Source organism: Sciurus carolinensis, chromosome 7 (assembly GCF_902686445.1).
Source record: "Sciurus carolinensis chromosome 7, mSciCar1.2, whole genome shotgun sequence".
Classification (NCBI taxonomy): domain Eukaryota; kingdom Metazoa; phylum Chordata; class Mammalia; order Rodentia; family Sciuridae; genus Sciurus; species Sciurus carolinensis.
Window position 1 is genome coordinate 123425949 of NC_062219.1, and position 22394 is coordinate 123448342.

General features: G+C 44.6%; 1 pseudogene; it reads left to right on the top strand.

Moving 5' to 3' along the window:
- The first annotated feature begins 2887 nt into the window (after positions 1–2887).
- The window catches only part of LOC124989333 (heterogeneous nuclear ribonucleoprotein A1-like), a 23864-nt pseudogene continuing 4357 nt past the window's right edge, over positions 2888–22394 (top strand).

A 22394-nucleotide genomic window follows, 5' to 3' on the forward strand; every position in this document is an offset into this window, starting at 1 on the left:
GCCAAAGGATTTGGAGACAGGCAGGTGAGGGGGCAGAGAGGAGGGTGCATCCCCTGTGTGGCCTCCTAAAAGACAAGGTAGGGCAAGTGCTATAGAGGGGCAGGAGGTGCTGCAGATCACAACCCAAAGGAATTTAGAGTGGGGTGGTTTCTCCAGAGGGATGTGAAGCAATGGCCTGGGTGCAAAGTAGAAGATAGGCCAGGTGAGGCCCCAGGAGGGGAGACCAGGTGGAACTGTCAGCATCCCCTGTGGACAGCCAGATGACAGGGTTCCCAAAGAGCTGGTATATCTTTTCTACACATGGTGCTATGAAAACTGGAGATTCACATGAAAACAAATGAGAGTGGAAACTTTTCTTACACATACACGAAAATTAATTCCGTGCTGGAGATAATGCTCAGGGGCAGAGCTCTTGCCTAGCATGTGCAAGGGCTGGGCTAGATCCCAGCACCATAAAAACAAAGAAACAAGCAAGAAACCCTACAACTCAAAAATGACAAATCATTCAACCCACTGAAAGCTGGGCAAAGGATCTCTACAGACAGTTTCAAGAAAAGGCATACAAATGGTCAATAAGATCAGGAAAAGATGCTCAACATTAGTGGTCATTTGGGAAACGCAAATCAAAAACACTACAAGATACTATTTTGCACCATCAGGTTGGTTACTGTTTACAAAAAAAGCATGCAGATATAAAGAGTTTGCAAATATGCAGAGAATCTGCCTCTGGGAAAACGAGATAGAAGAATGAAAACAGACCCTTATCTCACCTTTCATACAAGAATCAATTCAAAATGGATTAAAGATATGAATGGAAGAATTGAAGCTGAGTGTGGAGGGGAGACCTGTCATCCCAGCTACTCTTGAGGTTGAGGCAAGAGGATCACTAGAGCCCACAACAAGAGTAAGACCAGCCTGGGCATAATAGAAAGATCCCTTACAAAAAATGTAAGACCTGAAACTATTAAATTACTAAAAGAAAACATAAGGGAGATGCTCTCTTCTTTTGGTTCAGGCAGAATTTTCTTGGATATAATCCCCAAAACAAAGGCAAAAGAGACCATATAGACCATTGGGATCGCATCAAACTACAGTACTTCTTCCTGGCAAAGAAAACTATTAATAGAATGAAGAGATGACCTGTAGATTGGAAGAAAAAAATTTGCAAATCATAGGTCAGATAAGGAGTTAATACACAAAATATACAAATAACCTTATATTTAAAATGGGCAAAGAATCCAGACTTTTCTCAATATATGATATATAGATGGTCAATGATATGTGAATTAATGCAAATGGAAATTAAAACCACAGGAAATATCATGTCACACCTATTAGACTGGTCATTGTCAGAACATAAAAAATGAGGAGTGTTGGCAAGGATGTGAAGAAAAGGGAACATGCACGGCTGGTGTTGTAATTTAGTAGAGTCATTTGGGAAAACATTATGGAGATTCTTCCCAAAACTAAAATATAGAATTCCTATATGATCCAGCAACCCCACTACCTCATACACTTCCAAAGGAATGGGAGTCAGGATGCTGAAGAGAGACCTGCACTGCATGTCACAACTGATATATAAAAGATATAGAAACAACCTAAGTGGCTACCAATAGATGAATGGATTTAAAAAAACTGTCTTAAACCAACTGGTGCACAACTAAAATCCCAGCTACTCAGAAAGCTGAGGCCAGAGGATCACTTGAGCCAGAGTCAGAGGCCAACCTGGGGAAAACAGCAGAACTATCTCTCAAAAAGAAACCAAAACAAAACCATTATGGGATATACCACAAAAGAATATCAATCAGCCTTTTTAATAAAAGGAAATTAAGGATGGAAATGTAGCTCAGGGATAGAGGACTTGCCTAGCAACCACGAGGTCCCAGATTCTATCACCAGAACCTTCTCCCACTAAAACAAAAAAAAAAAAAGAAAGAAAAGACTTTTAAAAAACAGGTATTTGTGTCATTTGTGACAATATGGATGAAACTAGAGGACACTAAGAGAAAAAAATAGGCATAGAGAGACAAATGATCTGACTTCCATGCAGAATATAAATAAATCAAAACTCATAGAAGTAGAGAGCGGAATCAGGGGGACCAGAGGCTGGAGGACTGGGATGGGTAGTAAGTAGATAGAGCAAGGGGAGACACTGGTAAATGGCTATAGAGTTTCATCTGGATAAGAAGAATAGTCTGGTATTCTATAGCACAGTCAGGTGACTCCAATTAATGGTATAGTGTATATTTCAAAATAACTAAGAGAAGAATTTAAATTTCTTTGAATATTTAAATGATAAATATTTGAGGTGATATATATGCTAATTCCCCAGAATTGATTATTCTAAAATGTATGCATGTAACCAAATGACATATTGCGTCCCACAAATAGATACAACTATTTGTCAAAGAACAAATTTTTGGAGAAAAATTGAAGTAATAATCATTAAAAAAAAAAAAAAGTTGGGTCTCTCAAAAGGGAGCAATGGACAGTGGCAGCAGTGGATACAGTTCCTTGTAGGCAATAGACCCTAAGAACAGGAGGAAAGGCCTGCACTGGCAGGAGGCAGGAGATCAAGTGTGCAGACCTCCTAGAAAAGGATCAGAAAACTGCACACATCAGGGGAGGGGAAGCCAAGAGGGCTGGGGGACAATGAGATGGCAGGGGAGGATGCAAGGAGAAATCTGCTGAGAACACAGGCATATTAGAAAATTAGAGATCATTTTAGGGTGAGAGGAGTACAAGAGGGGACAGGACCCTGGGGAGCAGGAGCCCAGGGGACAATGTGGGTGGAAATGAGAAGTCCCAGGAAGAATCTCTTGACCCAGCAGTCTTCAGCTGCTCACCTCCTCAGTCTCCCAGTCTCCCCACAGCAGCAGGAAGGGCCATGGTGTGCTGGGATGTCCCTACCAGTTCAGGGCAGGAAGAAAGACCCCGAACTCTAGGTAAGGAGGACTCCAGTGAGCTCAGCTGAAAACATGCCTATGACCCGAGGAAAAGATAGGGCTTCAGGAGCTCGAACTGTCCCCAACACTGATAGAAAGTAGACCCTTGTTGAATATCTTTCAAAGGAGCAATCCAAGAGGCATTCTGGGAACCCAGAAGCGACAGAAGAACGGGGATATCCGAAAACAAAGAGCAAAGCACAGGGCTGAGACCTGGAAGCACCAACCTAGGATGCGGGGCATCGGGGTGGTGAGATACCCGGAAAAGTGAAACCGCATGTGGTGGCAATGGCCTGTGTCAGGTCCAGCACTCCTCTCCACCAAACAAGGCTGTGCACCTTAACCCTGAGGATTCCAGCAGACGCTCATTGAAACCTGCCCACCTCCCTCCAATAGCCAACTGCTCCCGCATGGTCAGGAACCAGCAAGGAGCTGGCTCACCAGCAGCAGCACCCAGGGGTGCACAAAGAGCAGTAGCGGCCAAGAGCAGCAGGACGCAACACAGCTCAATGGTGACACAACTTGACATGCTCTTTGCGAGGTTGGTAGGACCAAACTCCAAGTGGGTGGGTTATCCAGGGCTGGAAGGTAATTTCTTCCCAGCCCCTCTCCAGAATCACCACCCAGTGAAAACAGGCGCCTGGAAGTCAGCACCGCCCTTTAACAGAGAGGGAGGAATTACAACTTAAACAGCTTCATTTCCTGACTGCAGGAAATGCCAAAGACACTGGAACACCAGCCTTTTTGCCTGGCTTTGCTGTCTCGAAAAGCATCTTTGATTACTGGTTCACCAGGGGGTTAGATGCATAGGTGAGCCCGGCTGGGTGAAGGCTGGAGGGAAGGATTCTGAACAGCTGGCATGTCGGGGTTTCTAGGGCCCCCAGTCTTAGGCATGGTCAAGATGGCGCCTGACGCTGAGCCAAAAGCGGCCAGCTATACAGTAAACAACCAGCGAATTCCAATGATTGGCTAGTTAACGATGTGACTAGAGCATGCCCCCCTCGTGTACCCATCCTGTGCCTGCAGCTGTCCGCGTTTATCTCGTGTACTCTCCCCTGATTGGTTGAAGTGTATATAAGCCTGGTGGGTGGGAGAGCGAGGGGGACGACGGAAGAAGCGGCGGCGGCGGAGGCGGCTGGAGCTGAGCTGGAAGCAGGGAGTACGCGGGAGCTGGAAGAAGCTGGGAGAAGGGAAGCTGGGAGTGCGCAGAAGCTAGGGGTAAGAGAAGCGTAAGAGAAGTACTGTGCACAATAAACTTCCAAAGCTTCAGACATTTGTCGTGTCTCTCTCTGCGGCCAGAGGGGACGCAATAACTGGGGCCGAGACCCGGGAAGATGAAGGCCTTATAAAAGAAAACAAGGTAAGATATTTGAAAAAATTTTTTTGTATACAAGTTAAACCAGTTATAAAAATAAAGGGTGTCAGGATGCGCAATTGGCGGTCCTGGGGACATGCGGAGTGCGGTCCGGTTGAAAGGTATCAGGAGTCCTGACGCGTAGAACACGGGTTGAAAGGTATTGGGGTCCTGACGCGTGGAACGCGGGTATCGGGGCGCGCCATCAGCGGTCCTGACGCGTGGAACGCGTGTTGAAGGGTACCGGGATCCTAACGCGTAGAACGCGGGTCGGGGGGTATCGGGACACGCCATCAGCGGTCCTGGCGCGTGGAACGCGGTCTAATTAAAGTGAAAGTAGAAACACGCTTGGAGCGGTCCAATTAGGTAGTACGTGAAAAGCCGCTATAAAAATTTTAATGCGCACTTGATAGTTTTCCTTTCAGTAATCTCGTTGCTCCTGGCAGCTAGGCCATTGTTATTGTAATTGCCATAACTAAAGCTATTCAAATTAGTAACAATGGGGTCTGAATGCAGCAACCCCTCAGGGAACTATTAAAAAACAATGGGAGGCCATTGAGGAGGAAAAAAAAAAAAAAAAAAAAAAAAAAAAAAGCTGCTTAGTGTGCCAAAGGGGGATCTTCATGAACAGGGTCTAATAGTAACAGAAAAGAACGCTTAAAGAGAATGAAGTGAGGAAAAATTGAGTGGTGGCGACCTAGAAAATAATTGCTCAAAAAATCTAAGAACAAGGGAAAAAAGGGAACTAAGTCTAACACAAAAAACCCCCAAAAGGAATAACCAAGTGGTAGTAAAAACTTAAGAACAAGGGGAAAAGGTAGGAGAAACCTAAGCCTAATAAAAAGAGCTTCAAAATCTGTAGAACCTGCCCGTATTTGAGGAGCAAATGGAGATACCATCAACCATTAGAAAAAACTTTAAAGAGGCAGTTAAGACTATGCAGAGCAGTGTTATTTGGAGAACAATGGCTAATTGGAGAGCTCAGCTGTTGAAACTGCTTGCAGAAACATAGTGGCAAGGTTTCCCGATAGAAATGTTAATAGGAGAAGGCCAATACGCTTCAATAGATGCACAAAATCAGCAGCAAGGAGATAATGCCCTAACAAAAGATAAGAGATAACTATAGTAAAATCTGTTACACCTTATGCCCCAGGACTGGACTAATCTTGCTAGGGCCGCTCTGTCTGGGGGACAGTACCTTATGTGGAAAACATCATGGCAAGAAATATCTACGGACACCGCCCGCCGAAATGCAGCAGCGGGGAATCCCCAAATCGATAGGGACATGCTTATGGGCGTAGGACCTTATGAAACCCTTCAGGCACAGCTTAATTATCATCCAGCAGTCTATGCGCAAATTGCCGTGGCTGCAACCAAGGCCTGGAAAACATTACAAGGAGCAGGAGATTTGCAGGGCCAGTTGTCAAAGGTAACTCAAGGGAATAGTGAGCCCTATGCGGATTTTGTCGATAGGCTAATTCAGACAGCATCACGCATCTTTGGAGATGCAGAGCAAGCCATGCCCCTAGTAAAACAGTTGGCTTACGAACAAGCTAACAGGTGGTGTAGGGAGGCCATAAGACCATGGAGAAACAAAGACTTGTCCGCCTACTTAAAAGTGTGTAGAGATGTAAATGATACTTCGGAGCAGAGCAGTGCCTTTGTGGCAGCCATAGACAGACAGACCACCTTGCTGTCTGCTGCACTTGCACAAGCCCAGGGGAGGTTCCCTTCAAGAACTAATAAAGAGTCTTTAGGATCATGTTTTGTGTGTGGACAGAAGGGACATCTAAAAGCCACTTGTCCAAACAAAAGGCCACCTTTTGCCCGGGGTGGGAACATCTATGCAAAGAATAACCTGGGAACCGGACCTGGGCTATGTCCAAGATGCAGAAGAGGAAGTCATCGGAATAGTGCCTGTCAGCCTATTGGAGATAGGGAGGATAATTTCCTAGGGTCGGATCCTGAACTTCAAAAAAACGGGAGACAGGGCCCTCCCCGGGGCCCGCAACAAATATACGGGGTAATTCAACAAGTTCCCCGACGGTGGTATCCTCCCACAGAGAAGGGGAGCGCAGAGCCACCTCAGGAAGTGCCGGATTGGACATCTGTGCCACCTCCAGACTCGTGCTGACCCCAGATATGGGGGTGCAGATGATTGATACTGATTGGCATGAAAAAATCCCACAGAACAGTGTAGGACTATTACTAGGTAGAGGTTCCTCAACACTAAAAGGACTTATAGTACACCCAGGGGTTATTGATCCTGATTTCACTGGACAAATAAAAGCCTTGGTCTCTTCACCAAAAGGAATTACGGTCATCTCTCCAGGGGATCGCATTGCACAAATGCTTATATTGCCCAGTCGACATTCTTTGTGGCCCAGTAAAAATACAAATAAAAGACAAGGAGGTTTTGGATCAACAGGAACCACTTTAATAAACCTTACTATGGATATGGGACAGAGGCCCCTCCTAAAATTAAAAGTGGGAAATATGGAATTTACAGGTTTATTGGATGCAGGGGCAGACAAAAGTATTATTAGCGCAATGGTCTGGCCAAAGCACTGGCCATTGATCACAGCAGCTCAGAGCTTGAGAGGCTTGGGAGTAGCAGAAAGCCCCAATCAAAGTGCTTCCTCATTATCATGGAAAGATACAGAGGGACACACAGGAATATTTCAACCATATGTCTGTAATGTTCCTATTAGCCTATGGGGACGAGGTGTCCTGCAGCAAATGGATATGAAACTCACCACTGATCAGATTTATCAAGGGACTCCTGTTAAGAAATATGTTACAAAATATGAACTATGATGACAAAAAAGGATTGGGAAGACATAGTCAAGGATCTACCCAACCACTGCCTTTACTTCCACCAAAAGATGATTCTCATGGATTGGGTTTTTCCTAGGGGCCACTGATAAACCATCAATCCCTATAATATGGAAAGATGATAAGCCTCGCTGGATTCCACAGTGGCCCCTAACAAAAGAGAAGCTAGAGGCAGCTCATAAGTTAGTACAAGAGCAGGTACAAGCAGGTCATTTACAACATTCTACCTCTTCTTGGAATACTCCAATATTCTTAACAAAGAAAAAATCAGGAAAATGGAGGTTATTACATGATTTAAGAGCCATAAACGAACAAATGTACCCTATGGGACCCATCCAATGTGGACTCCCTCTTGTTACTGCACTACCAAAAAATTGGCCTACTATTATTCTGGATTTAAAAGATTGCTTTTTCTCTATACCCTTACACAAGAATGATTGTTGGAGATTTGCCTTTACTTTGCCCTCTCTTAATCACACTCAGCCTGACCAGAGATTCGAATGGACTGTGTTGCCTCAAGGTATGGCTAACAGTCCTACTATATGTCAAATATACGTAGATAAAGCGTTAACAACTGCTAGACAAAAGTTTAAGAGATTGTTGATTTATCATTATATGGATGACATACTTATTTGCCATCCAGAAAAAGAAGTTTTGTTAGAAGCATTACAATTTATAACTCAAGCATTAGAAAAGAGAGGACTAATGATAGCCCCTGAAAAATTACAATTACAGGAGATCCAAGAATATCTGGGTACAAGGCTCACTGCTACTACAGTCAGACCAATAAGGCTGACCATCAGGACAGATCAATTGAATACCTTGAACGATTTTCAGAAACTCTTAGGTGACATTAACTGGATCAGATCCTATTTAAAATTATCCACAGAGGAATTAAAACCTTTATTCGATATATTAAAAGGTAATCCTGACTTGAATTCCCCTAGGAAACTTACTCCTGAAGCACGGATATCCTTACAGCTAGTAGAGAATAGAATTCAGCAGTGTTACGTTGATCGCTGTGATCCTACTCAACCATTAAGTTTAATCATAATCTCAGAAAAGCATACCCCTTTTGGCATAGTTTGGCAAGGAGGACCTTTGCAAAGTATAAATCTCCCTAGCTCTCTGGCTAAAACATTGCAATCATATCCCCAAGCTATTGCTCAGGTAATATTCAAGGGAATAGAATCTTGCATTACTGTTTTTGGAATCCATCCGTCTATTATCATAACTCCTTATTCCACTCAGCAAATTAAATGGCTAATTAATAATGATGATGATTGGTCAGTATTATATTGTTCCATTTCAGCTCAGTTTGATAACCATTATCCCCAACATCCCTGGATTCAATTTTGTAAAAATACCAAAAGTGACTAGTGTCCAGCCTCTTAAAGACTGTGTAACCATTTTTACTGATGGCTCCAAAAATGGAGTAGGTGCAGTACTTATCAGCAAACAACTTCACACCATAATAGTTCCACCCAACTCCGCACAGGTTACTGAACTTGCAGCTGTAATATTAGCCTTTAAATTAGCAGATAATCAGCCATTCAATCTTCTATCTGATAGCTTATATATCGTTAACGCTTTACAGGTTCTTGAAACGGTACCCCATATTTCTTCCATGTCCACGGTAGCTTCTTATTTTACTACGCTACAAAACCTTATCCTACAGCGTAAACATCCATTCTATGTAGGACATATTAGAGCTCATTCTAATTTACCAGGACCTTTGGCCAATGCTAATGACTTGGTAGATATGGCCACCAAATCAACTTTTGTCTTTTCCATAGAGGAACAGGCAAAACTCTTTCATGAAAAATTTCATGTAAATTCCACTACTTTGAGCAGAAAATTTCCTATATCTAAATGTATGGCTTGACAAATAGTAAAAAATTGTCAACATTGTGCTCCTTTAATCCCAGTACAATCCTTTGGAGTTAACCCCAGGGGACTGCTGCCTGGTCATATTTGGCAGATGGATGTAACCCATATTTCTGAATTTGGTACTGTTAAGTATGTACATGTGTCAGTAGACACTGCTTTAGGGGTCATTATGGCTTCTGCTCATTCTGGAGAAAAGGTAAAAGATGTCATTCAACATTGCCTACAAGCATTTGCTGGCTGGGGCATACCTAAAGTTATTAAAACAGATAATGGTCCTGCTTATACTTCCAAAAGCTTCCGGTTGTTTTTACAAACATTTAACATCCAATCAGTCACTGGCATCCCCTATAATCCTCAGGGACAGGGCATTGTGGAAAGAGCACATCTTACTTTAAAAAATTGTCTAAATAAACAAAAAGGGGGAATAGGAGCCTCCTACAAGTCTCCTAAAGATAAACTTAACTTAGCTCTTTTCATTCTAAATTTCTTAACTCTGGATAGGGATGGCCATTCTGCAGCTGATCGACATTATAATCCCCATAATACTCCTCAAGTATGGGCAAAATGGAAAGATATCCTGACAGGTTGTTGGAAAGGACCGGATCCAGTCCTTCGTTGGGTCCGAGGGTCTGTTTGTATTTTCCCACAGGATCAACAGACTCCAGTCTGGATTCCAGAAAGGCTAATCAGAGTTTTACAGCATGCAAGTGATGCTGCTCCTCCTCGCAATGGCGAGCCTGAGCCTTCCTTCAAAAACTCAGACGGAAAGGCAAACCCGGAACCTATGGACCATTGTTAGCCTGGCCATATTTTTCATTTCTAACTAACATATTTTTTATCCTTCCTTTTCTTGTTTTTCACCAATTCCTCTACAAGCCTGTTAATTCTACTGATGATTTTTCAGGTCGTGCTGTTTTTGGTGACAAGGATATTTCTAGCCTTTCTTTGCCTTAACAGGAGGAATTTCTGCACTTTGCCGTTGGAATCATGCTACAAATCAGACCCAGAGTAGAGCAACTCGTTCTGCTGACCCTAGCTGTGATGTTGCTTTTCCTCTCACGTCAGCTTGTGTATTTCCTCCCTTTTATGTTTCTACCAACCAACATTTCTAATAACATCTCTTAACTGCTCACTAACCATGTGCTATCTCTCACAATACTTCAATGGTTCTTTTGCCACCTGTGCAATTTGCACATTTCTATCTTCCTATCAGTCCTAGTTTATGTTGCAGATATAGAATTGCCAGTGCAATTGTCGAGAAGCAGGAGAGGCTTTGACATTGCAACAGCCGTGATCATTGCCACCACAGTCCTTGCAGTAGCAACATTGACACAACCATAACAACGATCATTTGGCCGAGAATGCAGCTGCAGCCTTGCAGACCATAGAGACTCTATTGGAGAGTGGACTCACTATAAGAACAAGTGGATACCTTGCAAGAACTTTTGGGACTGGGATGCGTTTATTCCCTGAGAGCTGCTTTGTGTTACCCGTATTGTAACTCCATTGGGATGTATATTGTTTCTGTATTTAATATGGCTATATGGTTTTTCTTCTGTTTATGGATTTGTCAAACAGCGGGCAAGCTTGGGAGCTATGGTGGTATTCTTCTGCCTTGGCCTCCTTCTCTTCATTCATTTTGGCATGCATCTACGAGCTAGCCAATAGAGAGATCAAATTATCTTTTATCAGGCCATGACCACCCTAAAGGCCGACAGCCCCCCATTAGTATGGCTCTTGATGCTGGACCGGTAGTCAAGGACGGGTAATGAAGGAGGTGGCTGTGTACCGACCTAAGACAGGAGCTGCAGCATGCTCTGCAGGCTCTGATGACGGGTAAGGACATATGCTGACCACTCAGCCTAAGACAGACACGGTCCTGAGCCTTAGTTTAATATTAAAGAAGGGGGATCAGTCGGGGTTTCTAGGGCCCCCAGCCTTAGGCATGGTCAAGATGGCGCCTGACGCTGAGCCAAAAGCGGCCAGCTATACAGTAAACAACCAGTGAATTCCAATGATTGGCTAGTTAACGATGTGACTAGAGCATGCCCCCCCTCGTGTACCCATCCTGTGCCTGCAGCTGTCCGCGTTTATCTCGTGTACTCTCCCCTGATTGGTTGAAGTGTATATAAGCCTGGTGGGTGGGAGAGCGAGGGGGACGACGGAAGAAGCGGCGGCGGCGGAGGCGGCTGGAGCTGAGCTGGAAGCAGGGAGTATGCGGGAGCTGGAAGAAGCTGGGAGAAGGGAAGCTGGGAGTGCGCAGAAGCTAGGGGTAAGAGAAGCGTAAGAGAAGTACTGTGCACAATAAACTTCCAAAGCTTCAGACATTTGTCGTGTCTCTCTCTGCGGCCAGAGGGGACGCGATACTGGCATCCCTCACCCTTAGAAGCACACCCAAATCAGTGCCAACTAGGTTGACTCCCCTTCTAAGGTGCACTGAGGGTCTCCTCAAGTTTCAGTAGGCAGACATCGTAACCCGCTTGTTCCTTCCAGGATACACCTGAAGAAGAGCCAATACATTGTTGTTTTCCCAACACGCATTTCACAACCAAGCATAGCCTTCCTGGCAATGTCACCAGTAAACATTTAAAGACCTCTTTTCAGCCACCTCTGCCTCATAGAAGCACCTTGCACATTTAAATCACCCAGGGTCCAAACTCAGTACAGCCATTCCAATCTCCTCCTCCCACTGGCTCCAAGAGCCAGTCAGTTCTCCTTTCTTCTGGCTGAAATTTCCCAGAGCAGTTCACAAGCCCCATGAGGATCCCTTCTCAACAGCACCGCCCCCCAACCCAGTGGGCCTCTCCTACATCAACCACACTCCCTTTGCCAACTTGCCTTAAGACATCTATATCTCTGTCCCTCAAATCATACAGGTTACAAGGCCATTATAACTCCCCACCACAACAGCCTCTCCACTTCCGTGGTTCTCCTAACAGCATCATCCTTAGTCCCTTCCACTTGGCCTTTCCCCTTGCCTCTTAGGACTCAGAGTCTTTTTCAGTCCCATGGCTGTTACCCTGGTCCAGGCTTCATCTCCTCATCATAGAATACTGCAATGGCTTATTCCTAAACACTGTGCATGGGATATTCCCAGTTACCACTATAATGTCCCAAAGCCATCCACAACTGCCCCACCTGCTAACTTAAACACAGTATGGCTCAACTCTCCTATCTAAGTCCACAGCTGCCACAACCTGCTGTCTAGCAGCATCACCACCACCACACCACCACCATCCCATCATTTCTCTGGTGACATCTCCCTTGGGCTGAGATAAAAGCAACCTCCCCTGGTTTCCTTTCCCTGTCTCAACAGGATGCTACTACTAAGAAATCTCCCTCCTGGGACTTGCTCCTGACTCTGCCTTCCAACCACCACAACTCTCCATGTCCTCAAAATCATCCCACAAAGATAGCGGTGAAGGTGGTACAACCTCATAATTATGCTGTAAACTACTGAATTGCACATTTTATAAGTGTGACTTTGATATATGAATTCTATCTTGATAATAATAGTAATAATCATGATTACCTGAAATTTCCTTCTACTATAAATGTCCTTTGTCCCAAACATACATCTCTTGGTCTTTGGAACATGAAGAGAATCATCCTCAAACTTGGCTGTTTAGTAGAATCTCTTGGAGAGTAGTTACTATCCATGTGACCAGGTCACAGCCAAAACCACTTGAATAGTAAAGCTAGGTTTGAACTAGGCCTTAGCAAAGGCCTTTAAAATCCCCTAGGTGGTCACAATGTTCAGGCAAGTTTAAGAAACCCGGGTCCAGTCCATGTTTTTTATCTCCATGATGGTACTAACTATGCCTTGCCTTGAACCTGTCTCATCATGGATGACATCACCCTGTGGACCAGGAACCACTCCAGGATGAGGAACTGTGTTCATTTCACCTGGTCTCCCCTAAAATTGCCCCTAAAAGTGAACTATACCTATCCTCACAAACTATTCCCTAAGGCCTATCTTATAGTTTTTCTGAGTGGAAATGTCATGCATCACAAAGTTTTGGCAAGCTCTTAGACTTATTTTCATTTGAATTAATTATTTTGACTGTGATCAATTTTTTTAGCACAGAAGGGACTGAGGTCCAGTACTGTTCTCAGAGATTATATTCATTAGTGAAAGTCACAAGGTAGTGATGATGCAGAGTGGGAGAGGGAGCACAGCTCTCCTGTGCGCTTGTCCCAAGCCCTTTCCTCCATGTTGTCTATGCACCTTCCAGGAATTTCTAGGTGGACCAGCTCCAGCAAACTGTCTCATTCCCCTCCCCAGAATACTTTTGCTACCTTAATAATTACATGCTAGGATTGTTCTGTCGGGGTTTCCAGGACCCCCAGCCTTGAGCACGGTCAAGATGGCGCCTGGCACTGAGCCAAAAGCGGCCAGCTATACAGTAAACAACCAGCGAATTCCAATGATTGGCTAGTTAACAATGTGATTAGAGCACGCCCCCCGCGTGTACCTATTCTATACCTGCAGCTGTCCGCGCGTTTACCTCGTGTGCTCTCCCCTGATTGGTTGAGGTGTATATAAGCTTGATGGGCGGGGGAGTAACAGGAGAAACTGGGAGTAAGCCAGAAGAAGAAGCTGGGAGTGCGCGGGAAGCTGGGAGTAGCGGAAGAAGCTGGGAGTAGGAGCAGAAGCTGAGGGAGGGAGCTGAGAAAGGGGGGTAGAAGCAAGGGAGAAGAGTGCGAGCGAGGGTGAGAGCCGAGCAGGAGAAACGAAGCGGCTGGAGCAGGCGAGAGCCGAACGGGAGAAGAGTAAAGTACAGGAGAGGGAAAGAGAGCGAGAGAAAGGGATAGATAAGAAGGAAAGAAAGGAAAACTGTGCATAATAAACCTCCAAAGCTTCAGACGTTTGTCGTGTCTCCCTCTGCGGGCAGAGGGAACGCGATAACTGGTGCCGAAACCCGGGAAATGAAGGGAAGATAAAAAAGACAAAAAAGATATCTTAAAAAAATTTTTAACAAGTTAAACCGATTATAAAAACGTTAAAGGGTGTCAGGATGCGCCATCGGCGGTCCTGGGGACACGCGGAATGCGGTCCGGTTGAAAGGTAACGGGATCCTGACGCGTAGAACGCGGGTATCGGGACGCGCCATCAGCAGTCCTGACGCGTAGAACGCGGGTTGAAAGGTAACGGGATCCTGACGCATAGAACGCGGGTATCGGGACGCGCCATCAGCGGTCCTGACGCGTAGAACGCGGGTTGAAAGGTAACGGGATCCTGACGCGTAGAACGCGGGTATCGGGACGCGCCATCAGCGGTCCTGACGCGTGGAACGCGGGTTAAAGGGTATCGGGATACGCCATCAGCGGTCCTGACGCGTGGAACGCGGTCTAATTAAAGTGAAAGTAGAAACACGTTTGAAGCGGTCCAATTAGGGTGTAGATAGTACGTGAAAAGCCGCCATAAAAATTCTATTGCACACTTGATAGTTTTCCTTTCAGTAATCTCGTTGCTCCTGGAAGCTAGGCCACTGTTTGTTATTGTAACTGCCGTAACTAAAACTATTCAAATTAGTACCAATGGGGTCTGAAACGTCTAAATTCAGAATGCAGCAACCCCTCAGGGAACTATTAAAAAACCATGAGACGCCATTATTCAGAATGCAGCAACCCCTCAGGGAGAAACACTGGGGAAGGACTAGAAAATAAGGAAACCACTGTATGATCATATATTCAAACCCTAGTAGAAATAAGCCCAGGGTTTATAGAAGAAAAGCTGCTCAGTGTGCCACAAGGGGGATCTTCATGAACAGGATCTAATAGCAACAGAAAAGAACTCTTAAAGAGAATAAAGTGAGGAAAAATTGAGTGGTGGTGACCTAGAAAATAATTGCTCAAAAAATCTAAGAACAAGGGAAAAAAGGGAATTAAGTCTAACATAAAGAACCCCCAAAAGAAATAACCAAGTGGTAGTAAAAACTTAAGAACAAGGGGAAAAGGTAGGAGAAACCTAAGCCTAATAAAAAGAGCTTCAAAATCTGTAGAACCTGCCCGTATTTGAGGAGCAAATGGAGATACCATCAACCATAGAAAAACTTTAAAGAGGCAGTTAAGACTATTGGAGACAGCTATGCAGAGCAGTGTTATCTGGAGGACAATGTCTAATTGGAGAGCTCAGTGGCAAGAAATAGCTGTTGAAACTGCTTGCAGAAACATAGTGGCAAGGTTTCCCGATAGAAATGTTGAGGTGTTAATAGGAGGCCAATATGCTTCAATAGATGCACAAAATCAGCAGCAAGGAGATAATGCCCTAACAAAAGAAAATCTGTTACACCTTATGCCCCGGGACTTTGCCCAAGGCGCAGAAGGGAAACACGTTGGGCTAACAAGTGCAAATTGGTTACTGTTGAGGGAAAGATGTTTCTCTCAATCTCTCTCAATGTTGGAATGCTTCTGGGTTCTCACGGGCAGTCTTGATGTGTGTTTCTATCTTCCTACCAGTCCTAGTTTCTGTTGCAGATATAGAATTGCCAGTGCTATTATCAAGAAACAGAAGAGGCTTTGACATTGCAACAGCCGTGATCACTGCCATCACAGTCCTTGCAGCAGCAGCATTGACACAACCATAACAACGATCATTTGGCCAAAAATACAGCTGCAGCCTTACAGACCATAGAGACTCTATCAGAGAGTGGACTTACTATAAGAACAAGTGGATACCTTGCAAGAACTTTTGGGACTGGGATGCGTTTATTCCCTGAAAGCTGTTTGTGTTGCCCGTATTGTAACTCCATTGGGATGTGTGTTGTTTCTGTGTTTGGTGTGGCTACATGATTTTTCTTCTGCTTGTGGATTTGTCAAACAGCGGGCATGCTTAGGAGCTATGGTGGTACTCCTCTGCCTTGGCCTCCTTCTCTTCATTCGTTTTGGCATGCATCTATGAGCTAGCCAATAGAGAGATCAGATTATCTTTCATCAGACCATGACCGCCCTAAAGGCCGACAGCCCCCCATTAGTATGGCTCTTGATGCTGGACCGGTAGTCAAAGACGGGTAATGAAGGAGGTGGCTATGTACCAACCTAAGACAGGAGCTGCAGCATGCTCTGCAGGCTCTGATGACGGGTAAGGACATATGCTGACTACTCAACCTAAGACAGACACGGTCCCGAGCCTTAGTTTAATATTAAAGAAGGGGGATATGTCGGGGTTTCCAGGACCCCCAGCCTTGAGCACGGTCAAGATGGTGCCTGGCACTGAGCCAAAAGCGGCCAGCTATACAGTAAACAACCAGCGAATTCCAATGATTGGCTAGTTAACAATGTGATTAGAGCACGCCCCCCTCGTGTACCTATTCTATACCTGCAGCTGTCCGCGCGTTTACCTCGTGTGCTCTCCCCTGATTGGTTGAGGTGTATATAAGCTTGATGGGCGGGGGAGTAACAGGAGAAACTGGGAGTAAACCAGAAGAAGAAGCTGGGAGTGCGCGGGAAGCTGGGAGTAGCGGAAGAAGCTGGGAGTAGGAGCAGAAGCTGAGGGAGGGAGCTGAGAAAGGGGGGTAGAAGCGAGGGAGAAGAGTGCGAGCGAGGGTGAGAGCCGAGCAGGAGAAACGAAGCGGCTGGAGCAGGCGAGAGCCGAACGGGAGAAGAGTAAAGTACAGGAGAGGGAAAGAGAGCGAGAGAAAGGGATAGATAAGAAGGAAAGAAAGGAAGACTGTGCATAATAAACCTCCAAAGCTTCAGACGTTTGTCGTGTCTCCCTCTGCAGGCAGAGGGAACGCGATATTGTTCCAGAGTGTTTACCTATGATTCGAGGAGAAAAGAAGCCCCTGAGGAGATCCAGCAGGTCTTGGGCTTCCGATGCTGGGCACTGCCAAAGAGCTAGGCATGGCTGCCCCTCCCCGACCAAACCTCCCAGAGGCACTTCTACCCTGCCCCGCCCCCTCCAGGCCCTTCTGTTCTGCCCAATGAACGACTGCTTCTCTCTCCCCTCTCCTCTTTGCATCCCTGAACTCACAAGAATGGGGGTGACTTTCTCCTCACTGACCTTGGGGTTTACAGCCGATTCCAGAAAATAAACAAAAATCACCAGCGCTGTCGTTTAAACCCAGGGCGGGTCTCGCGCTCCTGGTTTCAAGTCTGGTCCCCACTTATTGAGAGGGCTGAAGATCACCCGTCACTCACCCTGGCTTAACTGAAATAAAAACTACTGACTAATGTAAAAGTAGGTCGAAAGTGGGCGCATGGAGGCGGGCGGGCTGCCTCTGGGTTGGGGTTCTCAGACTGCTGGGCAGTTACACCTGTGAGCGGCGGCCCGGCATTCCGCGGTGCGAAGCGTGCATCTGGAAACCACCCACATCAACCAGCATCCGCCTGGATTTTGAGGCGGGTGAGTACAGAAATGCCTATTTCATCCCATCCCTCACTTCCACTTGGGGGCCGGTCCTTGGGTTCTAGGATCAGAAACACTTCCTTGTGCTAGTTGACCCACCAGGAAGACAAGTGCCCGACTTGGGGTGATCCTAATGGAAACCTGCCAGGTCTGGAATAAAAGAAAAACCCTGAGTGTTCTGTCCCTTTAGTAAGGATCCTAAGTTGGACCCCGAACATGATCTCCAACCAAGACTGGAGTGATTTTCGTTGAAACCATCCAGGAACTGCGCGGCTATATGGCACCTTACAGCTTCCACAAGCCGGTGAGGAACCCTACCTCAGGTCCCCATTTATCCAACCTGTCCCAAGTGAACACAATCAAGTGCGTTGGCCACCAGGCTCCAATACAGAGGGAATGAAATGTAGAGTGGGGAACAAGCCGGTGATGTGGAGAGCATGGGTGACTTGTTGAAGAAAGGAAGAGGAAGAAACAAGGGAAAAAAGGAAAGAAAACGTGAATGAAGAAAGAAGAAGCAAGGACTGTCGGGGTTTCGGCCGGACCCCTGGCCCTAGGTGTGGCAAGGCTAAGATGGCGCCTGGCAGTGAGCCAGAGCGGTTAACTTTTGCACAAACAACTGACATTATTTTGAGGAAGTTCCAGGGATTGGCTAAGCTCCCTGATGGACAGTACAGGTCCACTATATGCCTGCCTTCGCTGCCTGTATCTGTTAATGCTCTCCCCTCGTGCGAAAATGCTGATTGGTTACAAGTACTGTATATATTGGAGTGTAAGTTCCACAAAGAGAGAGAACAAAGAAAGAACTATGAGGAAGAAGCGCGCAAAATAAAGAGCTCAAAAGAACCAGGCCTGTGTCTTATCTCTCTGCGGGCAGGGAGTGCGATAAAGGACAGAGCAGGAAAAAGCAAGAGATGTAGAACTGAGGGGTCCACAGGCTCTGCCCTCTCCAGTCTTCCCTTAGGTTTGGACTCTGCTGTCCCCTTTAGACAAAGAACAGGATCCAGACCCCACAACTCCCACTGCACAGAGGGCTACAGTTTTCTTCCATTAGTTATATTTAAAACCAAAACTAGATCAAATATAAAACAAATGGAATGAATGAAGTACAACAATATTCTGATGTTTTTCGTGATTAAAAGTCCAAAGGATTTTTAAAATATCATCTTTAAAGTGTTTTTGGCAGCTGAGACTGTATCTCACTGGCAGAATATTTGCTTTAGTATGTGACAGGCTATGAAAACAAACACCATACAAAACAAAACACCCACAAAATATGTTTCAAACATGCAGACTCTCCCTACTATTGAGAGCAAGTATTTACAAAACTCTTTGACTTCAAAATATAATAAATGAATAAATGAATAAAATAAATGATTTCAAATGCAGAAACACGATAATATATCTGTTTCTTTCTTGACATATGAAATAGCCAGACATGGAAACCGATCTAATCAGTGCCATATATCACAACAGGAATGAGGATAGCAAGAGTGTTGAGCTCCCTGCCATACTGCTATGAGCTGAGCAAACACCTGTGAATTTACGGTCAAGTAGGAGATATGGATGCTGCTACCTTGGTTTTCTCCTGAATAAAAGGTCAATTTTCACAGACAAGGCAAATGTGTGTTTTATTATTTTTAACTTTCGGTTTTGCACTCTGCTTACTTTCATCTTTTGGTGACATTTTGCCACAGCTGTTTTCTTTCCCCTACCCTTTTAATCTCAAGATAGGACTGTTTTTGTGATGACAGTACCTTGTGAGTGTAAGTTTCAGACAGCTGACCCTTTACCTCCAGATGTGTCAGGGTCTATTTCCGAAGAACAAGAGTTAGTCCTTCCTTCCTTCCTTCCTTCCTTCTTTCCTTCCTTCCTTCCTTCCTTCCTTCCTTCCTTCTGTTTTTCTTTCTTTCTTTCACATAGTCAAAGTACAAATTTCAAACAAGGATTATCTTTCATAAACCAGCTTTAATGAACCACTATTTCCATATAATAAAATCCATCTATTTGAAATGCACAGCTCCTTAAGTTTGGGCACTCACACATACTTCTGTCAACAACAGCACAAGGAAGATGGAGAAATTTCTGATAATCCCCCCAGAAAAAGCTGTGCAATAAAATTCTATGCAGACATCAAAAGGAACAAAATAAAGGCATTGCTGTGAAAATAGTTGCCCAACATAGTTTTAGACTTTTTTTAAAAAGTCTGGAAAATGCTAGATTTTAATATCACTAGTTTATTTACATAATGTATATTTTTAATAGTGGGAAAACCTGGAAGTTTTCCCCCAAAATTTTCACAGTGGTACCTCTAGCAAGTAGGAAAAGTTAGTGCCTTTAACTTTCCCTGAAATGTTGAAAGTGCATCCTGTCCTATAAACTTGGATTAGCAAGAGGTATCAGGGAATATTACTGATTGAAAATACAAAAACTAAACCCCAGATTCAAATACTGATTTTAAAAACCAAAATATTAAAAATATTAATTACAATTCATCACCAGAATATCTCTTAAGATAAGCCTTCATATTTCCATAGCTTTGAATCTTCCCCAAACTGCTTTTGAAAGGGATAGCTTTATCAATTTTTAAGTGTAATTATGCAGACAGGGGTGAAATCCAGGGTGTCATGCTGCCAGGCAAGCGCTCTAACACTGAGTGCTCTTTTAATTAAAGCAGTTTTACTAGTTTCACTAAAAATTCACTTTTAGTGGAGTGAACAGTCATTTAAGGAATGTGGACAAAGGCGCAGATTATTATAGAAAGAAACACGAAATAGAGCACGGAGAAGGTATCCGGGGTCCGCACCACCAGGAACAGACATTTTAAAACTGCCTTGCAAGTGCAGGGGACCTTGCGACATTTATACCTAAACCACATTTAAAAATTGCAATCACCACTAGTCCTTGGGTGGTAGAAAATGTCCCGGCTCATCGCATTCCTCCAGCATCAGTTTGCCCTCGAAGCAAGTCTGAAGAGTGAGACTGACTTTCTGATTTAAAGAAGTTTCAAAGTCCTTTGGGAAATGTGGCTTTCTGTAAGGGAATCCAGTCAAACTTGGCGGCTCCACACAGTGGCCATGACCGGAAGGACAGAAAACTCCTAGGGACCCTGTGTTTTCCTATAGCAGGATTGTGGTTGTGGTTGAGGGGAGGAAACTCAGGTGAATGTAGGGGTGTGGGGTAAAATCTGCAAAATGCCCTCCTTCCTCTACTTCCTGTTGGATCTGGAGAGTAGGTGGGTGCAGGGATCCAGTCTGTTGGAGGGGAAGCTGGGATTCCTCACAGTACTTGACTCCCTTCTCCCAGTGATTACAGATTAGTTTTAAATAACAGCAGAGTATATATTGTAATTTAAAAAGTAGGCACCTACCTGATCGCCCACTCTGGTTCATATACTGGCCAGTAGAAGGAGCAGTGGCCCTCCCGCTTCCTCAGGTGCCTGGTAGAAGTACTCCAGCCCTGCAACACTGGGCTCCAGCCCTGCAGCCAGCAGGCCTCTCCTTCCCGGGTTCTCTTGACCTCCTACCCAGCCCCACTCTCCTGTGTCTACTTCCTCTTCCTTTTCCTCTACAGATCAGTTCCTGAGGGTCTCTACACTTCTTCAAAAGCCTTCTCCTCCTGGTGAGCAGAGACCTCCTAGGTCTAGGGAAAAAGAGACACAAGGACCACTGAAAGAAGCTCTGAAGGACACCTTTGTTCCCACCCTGGAGGGCTGCATTCTTCCCACCCCTGCTCTGAGTGATAGAGAGTGTGTGCACATGTGCATAAATGGAGGGTCATGTCCTTCAGCTGTCATCTAGGAAAGCTCCCATCCTGGCTCTGTTGCAGTAGTTCATGTATGTATGTGTGTGTACATGAGCCTTTCCCTCAGTAGTGGGGCAATATATTCATCAAATCAGCAGAGTTGCAAGGACCTGGCTTCCCAACACTTAAGGGAATGTGAATTGGGGGTGGCGGGTGGCGGTGGGGTTAGGCAGCCACTGTGAATGTTAAAGTTCATCAAAGAAATTCCACTATGGCAAAATCTTCATGTCACACTTTAACATCCATGGAGCAGTGGCTCAAATTGAAACAATATTAAGAAAAAAACAAAACAAAACAAAACCCAAATCCTAGCTCAGGTGGACATCATGAAGTTGACTGGAAGTCTTTGTGAGGTCTGGGGTAGAAAACATTTCTCTATTTGCAGCCCAATAGTCCCTATGTCTCAGGGCCCCTTGAAGTTCCCTATTCCTTCAGCAGTGCACAGTGACCCCAGTTCTCTAGAGAAATGTACCATCTCATTAGGTCCCTGAGATTTTAACATTTACCCTATGATTTAGTAGATGTTGACTTCATCTTTGAATTCTTACCATCACTTTGTTCTTTAAGTGTAAAACTAGACATTGCACCTGAAGCAGAAGCAAGGGCCTGGCTGTGGGAGTTAAGACTCCCACCCAGTGACTTTTTACTCTACACATAGGACACTGTAAGCCAACACAATCCATGCCTGGAGAAACAGGCAACTGCCCATGAATGAATATGTTAGCACAATGCTTTGAAAAGGAATTTGACAATATGTATGGGGAGCCTTAAATGTGTTCATGTCATTTAGCTTATTCTATTCAAGATTTTTGAGATTTTAAAACTAAATCCCAAATATAGAAGATTCTTTAGATATATTACAGGATGCTAATTGGACCTTATTTATAATGATGGAAAAAAGATACAAAAAAGGGCTAGGGATATAACTCAAAGGAGAAGCAAGTGTTTAGCATGCTCCAGGCCCTGGCTTCAGTAAAAGCCAGTAAAATTTTCAGTAAAAATTTTTTTACAAATAAGATCAAAGCAAAAAAAAACAAAACAAAAAACCCAGAGAGGGAGATAAGAAAGAGCTGTGGTTATTTTTTTTAAAGAGCATATGGGGGCTGGGGATATAACTCAAAAGAGAAGCAAGTGTTTAGCATGCTCCAGGCCCTGGCTTCAGCAGTTCCTACAAATAAAATCAAAGCCAAAAAAAAAAAAAAAAAAAAAAAAAAAAAAA